Source organism: Lactuca serriola, chromosome 4 (genome assembly GCF_051521515.1).
Source record: "Lactuca serriola cultivar US96UC23 chromosome 4, Lser_US96UC23_V15, whole genome shotgun sequence".
Classification (NCBI taxonomy): Eukaryota; Viridiplantae; Streptophyta; class Magnoliopsida; order Asterales; family Asteraceae; genus Lactuca; species Lactuca serriola.
In genome coordinates this window covers 265,796,869-265,814,059 of record NC_136411.1, presented here as the reverse complement: position 1 = coordinate 265,814,059, position 17,191 = coordinate 265,796,869, and the positions used below count along the sequence as shown (strand labels likewise).

Genomic DNA, 17,191 nt, shown 5'->3' with positions numbered 1-17,191 from the left:
ATAGCTTGTAAGGCTATAAATATCCCTTGCTAGATCATTTGTAATCGTAAATTTTAGTTGAATTTTAAAATAACTTTTGTTCATCCTTTCTTGAATTATTACGTATCATTCAGATTGTTGTCATTGTTTGGTACACGTTTCCCATTCGTGGCTTGATTTCAAGTCAATAGGTTTTGGCTTGTTATCAAATATCATTTGACGGATGCTTTCCTAATTTTGATAGAATTCAAGTTAATAGGCCTTAACTTTCTTTCAACCAATATTCAATCTATAGGTCTAGTTTGTTTATCAAATCTATCATTTTTGTTATTTTCTTATCGTTCTTATACTAGTTATTATTCCGCTACAATCATAAAATTCCAAAAACAAATCACCCCCGCGTATTCACGTCATTATTTATCCTAAATAATCTTTTATTTTTAATCTTTACTTTATTGCTTAACGATAATTTTCATATTAAGATTTTCTACAAATATTATATAATCCTAATATTTGTTCACTTAATGTGTATACGATAATTATTTATTAGCTCACAACACATATGAAGAATGGGAAGCGCCAAAGAAAAACTTTCTTCATGTCATTAGAGGTCTTATGGCATCTTTCAATCCATTACTATGTTACCTTCTTCTATAGAAGGTCTATCAATGGTGTGGCTCTAGCTGAGTGACTGGATATTAATCTTTGATAATAATTGATTGAGCCTAAGAACGATAAGAGTTCTGATACCTTCTTTGGCACTTCCCATTCTAAAATAGCATGCAATTTTTCACTGTCCATTTGGATCTTTCCATTAACAATTTTATGCCCTAAAAAGATACTTCAGGTTGTGGAAAGGAATACTTCTCTATCTTTATGTACAATTGGTTTTCTTTAAGTACTTGGAAGACCTAACGTAAGTGTTCAATGTGCTCCTTTAACGACTCCGAGTATACCACAATGTCATCTATGTACAACACCATAAATATATCCAATAATTGGTGGAAGATCTTATTCAACAAGGTGGAAAATGTAGAAGGTGTGTTGGTTAATCCAAAAGGCATTATTAAGAACTCAAACGATATGTACCTCGTCACACATGTTGTCTATGTCTTGTCAGCTACCGCTATATATACTTTCCAATATCCCGATCTTAGGTCTAACTTTGCAAACCATCGTTCCCTTGCAAGTCGATCGAAGATATCCACTACTTAGGGAATGGGGTACTTGTTATTCACCATTACCTTGTTCAATACTCGATAATTTATGCACATTCTCCGGCTATTGTCATGATTCTTTTGGAATAACATTGGGTCACCAAATGGAGCTTTGGAAGATCTAATATATCCAACATCTAGTAACTCTTTCAACTGCCTCCTTAGTTCCTCCAACTCGGGTGGAGCCATTCTATAAGGACACATTGTTCGTGGCTTGGCTCCTAGTTCTAATTCAATTTTTTGAACCACTTCCCTTCTTGGAGGTAACTTCTTTGGCAACTCTGGTGACAACACATCCTTGAAATATTTTAGTACTTCTTTGACCTCTTGGGGTATTTTCTCATTAAAAGGGATGATATCTTTCTTTAGCGTTGCCAAATATGTTGTCTAATATTTCTTAATTCCCTTGTTAAGTTACATGGTGGATAGGGTTCAAGACTCTATTTTTCTTCTTTCCAAGGGAATGGTGTGTATCGTGAACCCTTAGTGATACACTTAGTTTGATCTTCAAACGAAAAAGGGCGTACCTGGTCAAAGAACACCATACAATAGCCATCCATCACACTATAATTTGATAGGACCCTTCCATTATTCTATCTCGACAACTACTCCCATAACACGGAAGGAGAGTGGATGCCTTTCAACCAACCTACCTCTTTGGTGTATTGAATATTCATCTTCTCTGCTTCACTTTTGGTAAGGAAGTTATGAGACACACCTATGAATTTGTCATTTGTTTTGACCTTTAAAAACATAAGAACTCCTCCTTTCTTTGTCTTGGTTGCTTCTTTTTCCCCTAGTTGATGAGTCACATGAGGCCTAATTGTGATTCTTCCTATTCCTCCTTCTCATCTTCAATGACCATGGCGTTGAAGCTTTTCTTCTTAGGACAATCTCTTATAAGATGGGAGCTATCACATCAATATCACTTTATCTCCCTTCGGTCCCACCATCTATCACCTTTCCCTTGAAATTCGAGAGCATGTTGGCATGTTTATCTTCCCTTTGTTGCAGCCTTGGTGTAGTTCTATCTCCTCCACTAGGCTTCCTAACTGGAGCTTCTCTTTGAAAGTCTATAAGGTCTTCTGTTACATCTATAGCTTCGTCGACATCTAGGACACTCCTCCACTTAAGCTCATTATAATCCCAAGATTGTAGCCCATATTGGAAGTAAACTAACTTGTATTTCCGTTGTAAGTTAGGAAACTCAAGCATCAATGTTGTAAATTCTACCACATAATCTTTTATCAACCCGACATGTTTCAGCCCTTAAAGTTTTTTCATGGCTATGGCATCGACATTAGGTAGGAAAATTTGTTTCTTGATTTGTTTCTTAAATTCTTCCACGTTTCCATTGTGTATAGACCCTTCTCAATGTCTCCATGTTTCCGCCTCCACCATAGAGCGACATTATCACACAAGTATAGGACGACTGTATCTATCTTGGATTTGTCGTACTCGACTCAAGTTATATTGATGTAACATTCTAGGGACCAAAAAAATCTTCAAGTATTTTAGGATCACACTTACTTCTGTATTTCTAGGGTTTTGGTGCCTCTGTGTGTGGTGTCATCTTCTTAATAGATCCTCTGACTATTGTTGCCTTGCATAGATTTGCTTTAGCTTATAAGGTGCTTATCTTTTCACGGAACTCGTTCCACAAAGTGTTAATCAATCTTAGGACTTCCTCTTTGAAGAAACTAATGGACTCCTTCATTCCATCACTCGTATCACTTATGTCACCAACAAGCTGATCGACAATATCCTTCCATTCGTGTTAATCTCTAACCTTGTAAGTTTGTGTTCTAAGCTTGCCAAGGAAACTACCTTGGTTCTTCTTTTTAGCATTCTTCCATTCTCCTCGATGAGAGGGGGAATATTAGCTACTTCTCTCCTTCCTTCCATGTCTACGATCTCTTTCTTGCATGAATCTGGCTCTATTACCACGTGTCATGGGACGACTCTTTCATCGTCTGCCGCTTAGTGCTACTCCAACTAAGTCAGGCTTAATACACTTCCTTGTGATATACTAACGACTTGGCAAGAAAGACACTAAAGATTTAGAGTTACTACAAACAAAAGGGAACTTGTATCATAAGAAATCGGGAGAATACAGAGCAACTTCTAATGGTTTGATCCAAATGAATCTACCCGTATTTATAAGGTTCTTAGACCTCCTTAATGAAATTATAGATCTTGAACTAGCATGATCTTTCTAGATCTATCTAGTAAATTCTTAAGATATTTATAAGGATTTATAATATTCTAGGTTTCTCTACGATGTCCTAGAATTCTCTAGGACGTTTAAGTATGGATGAGCATATGGACCGGGAACCGGCCGGAACCGAAACGATATTTTTGTGGATTTTTGGAACCGGGAAACGATAGAACCGGCAAAAACCGGAACCATATGTTGCTATTCTCAAGAACCAGTTCTAACATTGAAGACAAGGCAAGAACAGGTAAGAACCGTAACTGGTAGAACCGGCGATCCAGTTCGGTTCCTATTTTCCACCAAGTTTGGTTCCTAGGCCAGTTCCGGTTCGGGCTGGTTCCAACCGGGTCGGTTCCTTTGCTCATCCCTACGTTCAAGTGTCTTCCATGCTATATAACATGCTCCCACGTCTTCTTCAATGCTCTGGAAAATTCTAGAATCACCGTCTGTGACACTCCACTTACATCTATTGATAACAGTGATCAATGATATATCCAGAACGAGAAGAATTGTTTGATGAAAGGTTTTATTTTTCCTTAAACATAACTTATTGTGTTAGGTTTAATAAAAAAACTATATTCGAATTCATTGCATTACTAGCTTATGGACAACTTTTTTTGTTGAGTTTTTTTCGATATACATAAAACTTTGTTATTTTGATTATTAAAACTATTTTTTCCAAAATACTTTAAAACTATATACATAATATTAAGATGTATCATCATTTCAGTTATATTATCTTATATATAACAATAATTCTTTAGTATTCAGGATTTTTAGACACGTGCCAAAACAACCTTCCCTTTTAACATATTATATAGCTATGTGTGATTATTGTATCAATCTAATTTCATAAGGCCTTTAAATTTTAGTGAACTCCATAGATAAAATCGAATTATCACCCTCCACTTGAAATTAATTAATTGTACGTATATATCTTGAGAAGCAATTCGCAAGAAGCCCCTCACCACACATTATTCAATAGAAGAGTTGGGAAAAAATTGTTTTAATATTAGAAAGACGGAAAAGCAGTTGGTGAACTCTCATAAAGCAAGAATTAGTGTATTTAATATGATTTAGATGTTACTTTAACACCTAAAACCAATAACGTTTAATTGTTTTGGCGAGAGGGGAGGAGAGGTAAATGTATGATAAAAGAAAGACAATTCAAGGAAGTGGTTGTGTCATGTAGAATGATAACTTAACTCAGGGTGGGGTGTTCTAATTTGAACATCATCTCAACTCAAGGCATCTTCTTTGGTTTGTTGAACCATGAATCCCACATGATTAAACAACCACACACCCCTTGCTGCCTGCCCATATCTCTCTTTCTCCTCTAATAATCTATCTATTTCTATTTTGTATACCAACAAAACAAAACAATGTGGCACTACCATACCATAAGCTGCTACTATAATATAGTATATTACTTCTCGAAGGCTATTAGCTAGTTTGTTTGGTCTACCAATGATCATCTTGTTCTGAGTTTTAAAAGGTACCTTCACCACCAACTTATTTTGCATCTTATTAAATTCTTAAAATCCCAAATATATTAGTCTATTCCAATTAATGCACATCAATTTTATAATGTTACACAAGACAGCACATGACTTGAACAAGTTATACTATGTTTGGACCATTAAAATTTTTTTGTCTCACACAAAAAGGTGTAACAAGGACTCATTATCGATCCCTCATATGTGCAAAATACGTACCTAACCTTATCATCCTAATGGTCTAAATGAGCCCTAGATAGTTTCTCCAGTCCTCTCTTACAAACGTAGCTTAAGGCCACGTAAACTATATAAGCTTTTCTTTGGTTATTTATTGTCAACAAGGACACCTCCAAAAATTTACAGTAATAAATGTTCAAAATGAGGGGAAAGGCGGTTCCAGGAAGGATCAATTTGACATTATGCATTGCCAGTTTTCTTGTGGGAACACTTTTCACCAGACACACATGGCCTTACACGACCATACTTAACGACATTCATTTCAAGAATCATGAACATAAAATGAGTTTCTTAACACCTAAAGACTGTGACCGAAGCATGTAAGTACTTAGAACTTAAATCTTCATTTATATTAATTGTAAATTTATTTCTAATCAATACTAAATAGTTTTTTTCTACAAGAAATTGGTTGAAGATAATTCAGGAGATATCATGGGAGAAGTCGCCAAGAATCATCAAGCCATCCAGTAAGTTCATTCCTACGTTTGTTTGTTACACAAGACATGACATGTCCTAGGGCTATTTTTGAAAGATCGAAAGAAAATCTTTGTCTCATGTTTTTGGGTGGTACCCAAAGAATTGCATTTTTTGTCTTGTCCAATGCACATCAAACATTGTCTTCTTTTGTTTTGTCTTGTCTTCACCTGAATTACCACTACTTTTTAAATTTAAGGATCCACTATCTTTTCATGTATTTTTCTAGATCATTGGACAAAACAATATCCACATTAGAGATGGAACTAGAAGCAGCACGCACAAGTCTGCTCGGGCCGAAATTTATGTCAGAAAGAATGAAGCCATCTAACAAGACATCCCTACAAAAAGCATTTGTTGTCATTGGTATTAATACAACTTTTAGCAGCAAGAAACGTCGAGACTCGCTTCGAGAAACATGGATGCCTACTGGTTCACCTTTTTTTACATTCCCTTACCTCATTTGTTTTTATACCATCCTAAATGCTTGGCCAACAGTAAACATGTGAGAATTTATGTGGTGGGATCCATTAGTAGGCACCTTACCCATGTTGGTTGTGGGACCCATCATATGGTATATCCTTTTTACTATTTAGCAACATGGAAAATTGCTAAAATTACATATTGACACCATGTAGGAGCAAAACTAAATAAACTAGAAAAAGAAAAGCGGATCATAATAAGATTTGTGATAGGACACAGTGCAACACCTGGAGGTGTTCTTGATCGAGCCATTGACATGGAGGAGGAGAAATATAAAGATTTTTTGAGGTTGAATCATGTGGAGGGGTACCATGAGCTCTCCATAAAGACAAGATTGTTTTTTTCAAAAGCTGTCTCCATTTGGGATGCAGAATTTTATGTGAAGGTGGATGATAATGTGCACGTCAATCTGGGTATGCTTATGACTACACTTGCACGCTACAGATCTAAACTAAGAACTTATCTTGGATGCATGAAGTCGGGACCCGTGCTCTTTCAAAAGTCGGTTTGCTTTCTTTGATCATTTCTATGGTTTGATACTTTTGTTGGTGTTAGAATTGAAAATCCACATAATACCTATATGAATGCATATTGTAGCTCACGTTGGATTTGATCATTTTAGAGCTGAGCATAAGGCCATGTTTCTTTATTCCAATATATAGTGTTGTCGAGGTTCAATTATTTTTAGAATACGACGACACACTTACAAAAATGAATAAGGGAAAACTTGTGTGTAGTTATGTCTTAATGGGGAAGTCTCTTTTTCATGACTTCCTCTATTTCTACATATAGTTAAAAGAATATGTCTGACTGGAATTATTAGTTTATTTCTTGTTGACTGAATGAGCTTGATAGATTAACCCATAATCTGAACAATTATATAATGGATATTTCTTCATGACTTAATCTAGAAAGTTATACATTATAACTGGATTATTCTTTTTTATTTAATCTAGAAAATGAATTAATAGCTTATGCCAAAAAAACATGGCTTAATGTACTAAGACATCATATCTTCATCTATTTGTCTTTTTCTTCTTTCCTTTTACTCATAACTCTTACGTTAAATTGATGAATATTACAAAATTTGCATTTTGGAATGTAAATGTAAACTAGTTATTTAGTGTTGTTTACAAATTATTCAGGTTTATAGGGTAGAAAAGAATAAAAGGGATCTTATCTATACAACACTTTATTAAGACAAACATCATGATTCAACTCGTACATGACTTGACGATATTAAGTAAAAAAGAAACACAATTTTGTTGCTCACCACATTAAGTCTATTAAGCAAAAAAGAAACAACACCTAAATGATTAGTTTGAAAACTAAATTGAGCAGAGGGGTAAGATACCATGAACCAGAATACTGGAAATTCGGAGAAGAAGGGAACAAGTACTTCAGACATGCAACTGGCCAAATATATGCCATCTCCAAGGATTTAGCAACATATATTTCCATCAACTAGTAAGTCACAACACATAACAACTTTCATTTCTTCATTACCTACATTAAAGACGTATTAATTTACTATTCGTGTTCGTTTTACAGGGGTATTTTGCATAGGTACGCCAATGAGGATGTCTCTTTAGGATCATGGTTGATTGGATTGGATGTTCAACACATAGATGATCGTTCCATGTGTTGTGTAACTCCTCCAGGTCACTAATTTTTTTTTTCATTTTTCTCCCATTAACATCAACATTAGTCCAAGTACTTATTAGTATGTCATGTCATATCCTATGTAACAAACATGTCTTATGTAACCAACATGCTTGTATGTGTGCATGTTAGATGATTGATTATTGGTCATTGTATGTGAATTGTAGATTGCGAATGGAAGAAACAAGTAAGTAATGTTTGTGTAGCTGCATTTGATTGGTCATGCAGTGGAATATGCAAGTCGGTTGAGAGGATGAAATTTGTTCATAACTCTTGCGGAGAAGGAGATAGTGTTGTTTGGAATGTTAATATTTGAAGGCTAACTAATGTTAACAACGACAAATAATAAGCAATTACTTGGGGAAGATGCAGGAAATTGGATCAATACATAAGCTCTTTTTGAGTCTGTCTCTTGGATGTTTTCACCAGTTTCTTGATTTTTATTTTAACATGATATTTTTATGACTTGTGATTAATAGAAGATAGGTAGTATTTGGTATGATGTCTCTTGGATGTTTTCAACAGTTTCTTGATTTTTAATTTACCATGATATTTTTATGACTTGTGATTAATAGAATATATGTAGTATTTGGTACGATGAAATTGAGAACATAGTGGAAAGGTTAATACAATGGAATAAAAAGAAATATTTGTTTGATAGAATCGAATAGAGCATTCTTGAAAATATGGATCCTTCCTGTTTGTTAACTTTTATCCTTAGTGGGTGTTTTTTTGGACTCAATCATGAAATTGAGAAAATTTTCAATATGAAGTATTTCTTTTACATTTATAATGACACATTTCTTTTATAACTTGACCATTTTAACTAAATTACAGTTTCATTTACTAGAATTAGGTAGATAATATATTTCTTATTATGATCTTATTTGGGTTTTAATGAGCTTTTATTAATTTATTTTTATATTTATAAATAGAAAATTCATCAATCATAATAATATAATCTATTAAGTAGAGTTAAGAGTATACTTGTATTTACATATAACAAAAAATAAAACTCAAATGTACATTTTATTCATAAAAGTAACCAAAAATGATCATGTAATGGACTGGTTTCATTACTTCACTTATTCCGTTAACCCATCCATTCCATTCCGTCCCCATACAAAACAATTAATTGGCCTAGGTGTCCCTTTCTTCAAACAAAAACCATGGGTGAATCACTACAAGAAAAACACGATTTTGCTACGGAAGGAATTCGTTGCGAAAAGCTGAAATTGTTGCAAAAGACGAATAGCGACGGAATTTGCAACGACTTATTTTCGTCCCTAAAAACGCCGTATCGAGGGGTTTGCAACGGAAATGATAATTTCGTAGCAATTGTGACAACGGAATGAAATCCGTGGTAGATGGTATTCCGTCGTGTATTCTGTAGTAGGTTTCCATCACAAATTTTGTGGTAGTTCTTTCGTCACAAATTCCGTTGTAGTTAATCCCTAGCAAAATCCGTGGTGATGAATCCCTATCTAAATGTGTTTGATGATCTCCTAGCAAATTTCATGGTCATGAATCTCTAGCAATTTTAGTGGTGTATATATTATATACCAGATTCAATATGGACCGATTGATAATTGATTTATAAATTATATCCAAATAATTTTGTAGTGATATATGAAAAAAAACAAATAACTTATAACCATTATATCATCAAATAACAAAATAATTATTTATTACATGGAAAAAAAGAAAGTTGCTTCTCTAAAATACATAATCTTCAATAAACATATATCAACCTACTACTCTTGTCGTTTTCTAACGACATTAATAAGATCCAATGCCGTTTGAAGTTGGTTTTCAAGATGCCCGACCCTTGCTTTCTTTTCCTCTTGTTGGACGTTCATCATTTCTTTAAGTTCTTCGTTTTGTTGTTGTTGTTTAGCAATAAGCTCCCTCATTTCTTCTATTTCATCATTTTTACCGGAATGTAAGATACATCCGTTTTACCATTCCAATTGGGAACCGTCTTTGCAAAAGAGCCTAATCCATAAAGTTTTCTTTTTTTATCATGACCACCAACAACAGCATAAAATAGTTTGTCCTCCTTAAATTCAACGCCTTCAGCTTCCAACTCTTCCCGTTTTTCTGTATACGTCGCCTACAAAATAAAAATATTATAAGTTAAAAGATATCAAAGTTAGGAATGATATTATGGAGTAGGTACAATATAAAAGTTAATTTAAACTGAAATGAATATTACATGAATTTGTCTATCTTTTTCATTTGCGAAAGTGACTCCATCATGATTCTTAGTGTGTGTATACAGGAACAATTCATTATGGAGTGGCTCATGTTCTAATTTCCTCTTCTGCATAAATAGTATATAAAAAGTCAAATATACAGATAAACATATGCAAACATTGATACGATGTACCATTTAAAAAATTACCAAATCAGAAGCTATCTTTAAATGACATGCAGATCCAGTGTTATGTGTGGGTTTTGCTACTCCATCAGCCACATCGTTACGCCTATTCTTCTTGTTATGCTCACACCTTAGCTTGTATTCTTATGTATTCCATTTTAATTGCCAGGAATTCCAGACTTCCTTTGGAATATGAGCTAGTTTAAAGCCATGTTTGTTTCTTTTTGGGCTCCTCATATTAAAGAGATATTGACCATAACTTTGTGTCGCTTTCCTTGCCCAAGTTTGCCTCACCAGCGAGTCTATTGTCTCATCCCAACAACATTTTTTCTACACATTAAAAGTATAAACATAAGTTGAAGTGTAAATGTTTACCAAACAACAATTTATAACTTATAGTTATCTGAAACTCTTCCCAATATAATTCACGCATTTCCTTGCTTACTTGTGCCTAGGCGTACCCTTCTGGATCTACTCTTTCGTTAAAGGACTGACTAATAACGTGTGCACAAGGGCCTGGTGGCATTAGCCTGCAAGTAATCATGTGATGTGTTAAGTTATGAATTGATATGTAGGTGTAAACCAAAATTTAATACATAAAAAAAGTTGTAATTAAGATTTGAATTGGTAATTCATGTATTTTTCCAAACATGAACATTAAAACGTCCATCTGGTCTACAATCTTCAGAGGAATTGTTTTCACCTTCTACACTTTCCACTACAGATCCATTCATGGGTGGTTGTGTTGGTGATAGGATAGATTCTGGGATAGGAGTTCTTGATGGGGTATATTTTGGGATAGGTGTTGGGATAGATGTATATGTTGAGGATGTGGTAGTTCATTTACTTAAGGAGGGTGTGGTAGTTATTGTAGTTGTGGATGATGGTAGTGTAGATGCAGGTTTTGAGGTTGAGGTAGTAGATATAGGTGTTGATGATGTGGTAGTCAGTGTTGGTGTTGAGGATGGTTTAGATAAAGTAGGTTCTGAATTTTTCGTTATTTATGTTCGTTTTGACGATTGTATTGTTCCCGTTTCAGAAGTTTTAAATGTTTTTTCTAAGGAGGGTGTGGATGTTTTAAGTGATGTCGAGGAAGTGGTAGCCACGGGTGATATTAATGATATAGGTTTAGGGGTTTTGTTGGTAGATGTTATAGGTGCTTTGGATGTGGTTTTTGGTATTGGCAAGTCAATTTCTTCATCTTGTAACTGTCTGTTTATGAATTTTGCAACAGAAATCATGTTGCGTTTCACAACTTGTGGTGCAATGAATTTAGTTAGCTTCACACCAGATGCTCCTTTTAGTTTCGGGGCCAACATATTTCTGAAAAAAACAATAAAAATAAATTATATATGAAGGCATTACTTTGCATGCAAACTATTGAATACAATAAAAACCAATTACATGAAGATGATCAGAGAACAAAAAACGATCGACCATCACGACAACGGTAAATTAAATAAATATAAATTTTAGACGAGTGACAACCTATCTCGCCAAAGTCAACGCACAAACGTATAATGAACAAAGATTTCGATCAATAAGCCGTCGGAGATGATGATTAAAAAAATGTAAACCCTATTTCTAATCAGTAAACTTAATTACCCTAATATGCAGCATAAACGTGTGTAGGTTGGAGGGAAACGAATTGTGAAATACTTTGAACCTCCACTACTAAAAAACTTTGAACTGTGCAAATTACCACTAAATATTTAGTAATTCAAATTTATTTAAAGTAGTTACAGATTGATAAATAGGGTATATACATATAAATAACCTCAAGAAAGAACATAGAGTAACGATGTGTTCATAGTATCATTTTAACTTAAAATTATATATGATGACTAAACATTAATAAACTATACATCTTTATACTTTTCTGTTTAAACCAAAATTTATATACAAAAGACGTATGGGTCATGTCAACATATATGATAGTGCCTTATGGTGTCCATGGATGAAATATAGGTCATTGGTCAACATGGAAGTCGATTATGGTGTCCATGGATGACATATGAGCCATTGGTCGACATGGTAGTGGCTTATTGTCTCCATGAATGAAATATGGGTCATTGGTCAACATGGTAGTTGATTATGATGTCCATGGATGACATATGGACCATTGGTCAATATGTTAGTTGCTTATGGTATCCATGGATGAAATACGAGTCATTGGTCAACATGGTAGTTGATTATGATGTCCATGGATGACATATGGGCCATTGGTTGACATGGTAGTGGCTTATTGTGTCCATGGATGAAATATGGTTGATTGGTCCACATGGTAATCGCTTATGGTTTCCATGGTTGACATACGGATGACAGGTCAACATGCTACTCAATTATGGTGTCCATGGATGACATATGGGCCATTAGTCGACATGGTAGTGCGTTATGGTGTCCATGGATGAAATACGGGTCAGTGGTCAACATGGTAGTTGCTTATGATGTACATGGATGGCATATGGATGACATATGGGCCATTCGTCAATATGGTAGTTGCTTATGGTGTCTATGGATGAAATACGGGCCATTGGTCAACATGGTGGTTGATTATGATGTCCATGGATGACATATTGATGACATATGGGCCATTGGTCGACATGGTAGTGGATTATTGTGTCCATGGATGATATATGGTTGATTGGTCCATATGGTAATGGCTTATGGTGTCAATGTTTAACATATGGATGACAGGTCAACATGGTAGTCGATTATGGTGTCCATAGATGACATATGGATGACATATGGGCGATTGGTCGACATGGTAGTGGCTTATGGTGTCCATGGATGAAATACGGGTCATTGGTCAACATGGTAGTTGGTTTATGATGTCCATGGATGACATATGGGCCATTGGCCAATATGGTAGTTGCTTATGGTGTCCATGGATGAAATACGATTCATTGGTCAACATGGTGGTTGATTATGATGTCCATGGATGACATATGGATGACATATGGGTCATTGGTCGACATGGTAGTGGCTTATTGTGTCAATGGATGACGTATGGTTGATTGGTCCACATGGTAATGGCTTATGGTGTCCAAGGTTGACATATGGATGACAGGTCAACATGGTAGTCGATTATGGTGTCCATAGGTGATATATGGATGACACGTATGGTCCATTAGTCGACATGGTAGTGGCTTATGGTGTCCATGGATGAAATATGGGTCATTGTTCAACATGCTAGTTGATTATGATGTCCATGGATGACATATGTGTTGGATAAGGTGTCTAAGTCCATAACTATTTCGGGCTTGTACTTGACCCGACCCGGCATGGTCCATTTGGGTTGCATGGCACCATGCAATTGGATAGACTAAATGAGAGAAATAACACTTGGAGATTATTAATATATTATAAGTTCTAATATATTAATAATATTATTTAATTAGTTGATTAAAGAATTAATTTGGAATTAATTAAGTGATCAAAGGATAACTAATTAAATATATGGGTTGATTATGTAAATCATTCATATCTTGTATAGTGGGCTAAGAGGCTCCATGGATTATCAAGTTGGGTTCTACCCATAGGATGCTCCATGGATGCTCCATGGGAGTTACAAACCCATGGGTCATGGAAATGAAGAGTCATGACACATTAGGGTTTACATGGTGTAACCCTAGATGTGCCAACACTATATAAGAGTCCCATTCTCCACAAATTGGCAACACAAGTTGAACACTAAGAAACTAGAGGGCTTGGCCGATTTTGAGAAGTGTGTGTTATCTCAAGAGTCTTTCCAAGAGCATTTGGTGTTGTGTGAAGCATTTGAGGCATCACACTTGGGGTGCTAGGCTCACAAGGTTTCAAGGAACACAAGCAACAACAAGGTAAGTTATTCTATCTATGATTCAAGTTAAAATTGTTCCCCATGTATGCTAGATAGGAATATAACCTTGGAATTCAACTTTGCATGATAATTAGACAAACATAGATCCAAGGTTATTAGGGTTGCATGTACACTTAGGAAGTGTTAGAATGCTCAAAACCCATCAATATGGGCCATTGGTCAATATGGTAGTTGCTTATCGTGTCCATGGAGGAAATACGAGTCATTAGTCGACATGGTAATTGATTATGATGTCTATGGATGACATATGGGCCATTGGTCCACATGGTAGTGGCTTATTGTGTCCATGGATGACATATGGTTAATTAGTCCACATGGTAATGGCTTATAGTGTCCATGGTTGACATATGGAAGACCGGTCAACATGATAGTTGATTATTGTGTCCATGGATGAGATATGGGCCATTGGTCGACATGGTAGTGGCATATTGTGTGCATGGATGAAATATCGATCATTGGTCAACATGGTAGTTGATTATGAAGTCCATGGCTGACATATGGGCCATTGGTCAATATGGTAGTTGCATATGGTGTCCATGGATGAAATACGGGTCATTAGTCAACATGGTAGTTGATTATGATGTCGATGGATGACATATGGGCCATTGGTCAATATAGTAGTTGCTTATGGTGTCCATGGATGCAATACGAGTCATTGGTCAACATGGTAGTTGATTATGATGTCCATGGATTACATATGGGTCATTGGTCGAAAGAGTTGTGGCTTATTGTTTCCATGGATGACATATGGTTGATTGGTCCACATGGTAATGGCTTATGGTGTCCATGGTTGACATATGGATGACAGGTCAACATGGTAGTCGGTTATGGTGCCCATGGATGGCATATGGATGACATATGGGCCATTGGTCGACATGATAGTGGTTTATGGTGTCCATGGATGAAATACGGGTCATTGGGCAACAAGGTAGTTGATTATGATGTCCATGGATGACATATGGATGACATCTGGCCCATTAGTCAATATGGTAGTTGCTTATGGTGTCCATGGATTAAATACGGGTCATTGGTCAACATGGTAGTTGATTATAATGTTCGTGGATGACATATGGATGACATATGGGCCATTGGTCGACATGGTAGTGGCTTATTGTGTGCATGGATGACATATGGTTGATTGGTTCACATGGTAATGGCTTATGGTGTCAAAGGTTGACATATGGAAAACAGGTCAATATGGTAGTTGATTATGGTGTCCATGGATGACATATGGATAACGCATAGGCCATTGGTCGACATGGTAGTGGCTTATTGTGTCCATGGATGAAATACGGTTCATTGTTCAACATGGTAGTTGATTATGATGTCCATGTATGAAATATGGGTCATTTGTCAATATGGTAGTAGCTTATGGTGTCTATGGATGGAATACGGGTCAATGGTCAACATGGTAGTTGATTATGATGTCTGTGGATGACATATGGGCCATTGGTCAGTACAGTAGTTGCTTATGGTGTCCATGGATGAAATACTGGTCATTGGTCAACATGGTAGTTGATTATGATGTCCATGAATGACATATGGGCCATTGGTCGACATGGTAGTGGCTTTTTGTGTCTATGGATGACATATGGTTGATTGGTCCACATCGTAATGGCTTATGGTGTCAATGGTTGACATATGGATGACAGGTCAACATGGTAGTTGATTATGGTGTCTATGGATGACATATGGATGACATATGGGCTATTGGTCGACATAGTAGTGGCTTATGGTGTCCATGGATGAAATTCGGGTCATTGGTTAACGTGGTAGTTGATTATGATGTCCATGGATGACATATGGGCTATTGGTCAATATGGTAGTTGCTAAAGGTGGCCGTGGATGAAATACGGGTCATTGGTCAACATGGTAGTTGATTATGATGCCCATGGATGACATATGGATGACATATGGGCCATTGGTCTACATGGTAGTGGCTTATTGTGTCTATGGATAGCATATGGTTGATTGGTCCACATGGTAATGGTGTATGGTATCCATGGTTGATATATGGATGATAGGTCTACATGGTAGTCTATTATGGTGTCCATGGATGACATATGGGCCATTGGTCGACATGGTAGTGGCTTATGGTGTCCATGGATGAAGTACGGGTCGTTGGTCAACATGGTAGTTGATTATGATGTTCATGGATGACATATGGGCCATTAGTCAATATGGTAGTTGCTTATGGTGTCCATGGATGAAGTACGGGTCATTGGTCAACATGGTAGTTGATTATGGTGTCTATGGATGACATATGGGTCATTAGTCGACATGGTAGTTGCTTATGGTGTGATGGTATCACCCATGGATGAAATATGGATCATTGGTCAACATATATCATTTGTGTTAGTTGTGTATTAAAATTTACAATTTTCAAATACTTAATTTTGTAGGAAATATTAAATTTCTAAATAATTTTATTAAGAATTTAGGGTCCCCAATTAATCCCCGCTGAGTCTGATTAATTGCTTATCGCCAGTCAACCTCCGAGCGACGGACGAGCGATTTTTACAACCTTGATTAAAATAGAAATTGATATTTCTTTTAAAGATGACTTTTTACAAAACTACCCTTACTAATTAAATACGAGTCATTGTATGTATTAGGACAATTTAGTCATTTTATAATGGAACTTCTTCTAGGCGTCATAATGTTTTCAGATGAAACATGTTGTTTTAGTTCTTCACTGTTATTTCAGTCCCTTGCAAACAACCCCAACTTCAAAATTCCGAAAGTCAAAAAACCCTAAAATCATTTTCGCAGAATCGTTATTTAGTGAATGTTTATTATTATGGAAGCCAGTACTTCTTCTAAGAATCAATCAAGAAATCAAACGAAATCGCTTATAGACATGCCATTTGAAGTGATGGAGAAAATAAAAGTCGACTTGGCAAAAATTTCAGCAGTCGAGGCTTTCAGGATGAAGAGTGTGTAATTCTTGCCTTTGATCGTTCTATTTCACAAGTGTATTAGAGTTGTCTTTACATTATGGAGCGAATATTGGGTTTCGTTTGCAGTGCTAGAAAAACGGATGAAGTATATAAACTTATGGAGTTAGTTGGATTACGATTTCGTTTTTGGTCTGACCAGAAACATGCGGTTGTCAATAAATGCATAGAGATGAGAAACCCAAATATTCTATTCAAGAATGGATTGGTACGTTGTTATATATATGCA

At 35.8% G+C, this 17,191-nt stretch overlaps 1 pseudogene; it reads left to right on the top strand.

The window, feature by feature from the left end:
• The first annotated feature begins 5,285 nt into the window (after window positions 1-5,285).
• LOC145100606 (putative beta-1,3-galactosyltransferase 8) lies at window positions 5,286-8,079 on the top strand (annotated as a pseudogene).
• The last annotated feature ends 9,112 nt before the right edge of the window (window positions 8,080-17,191 follow it).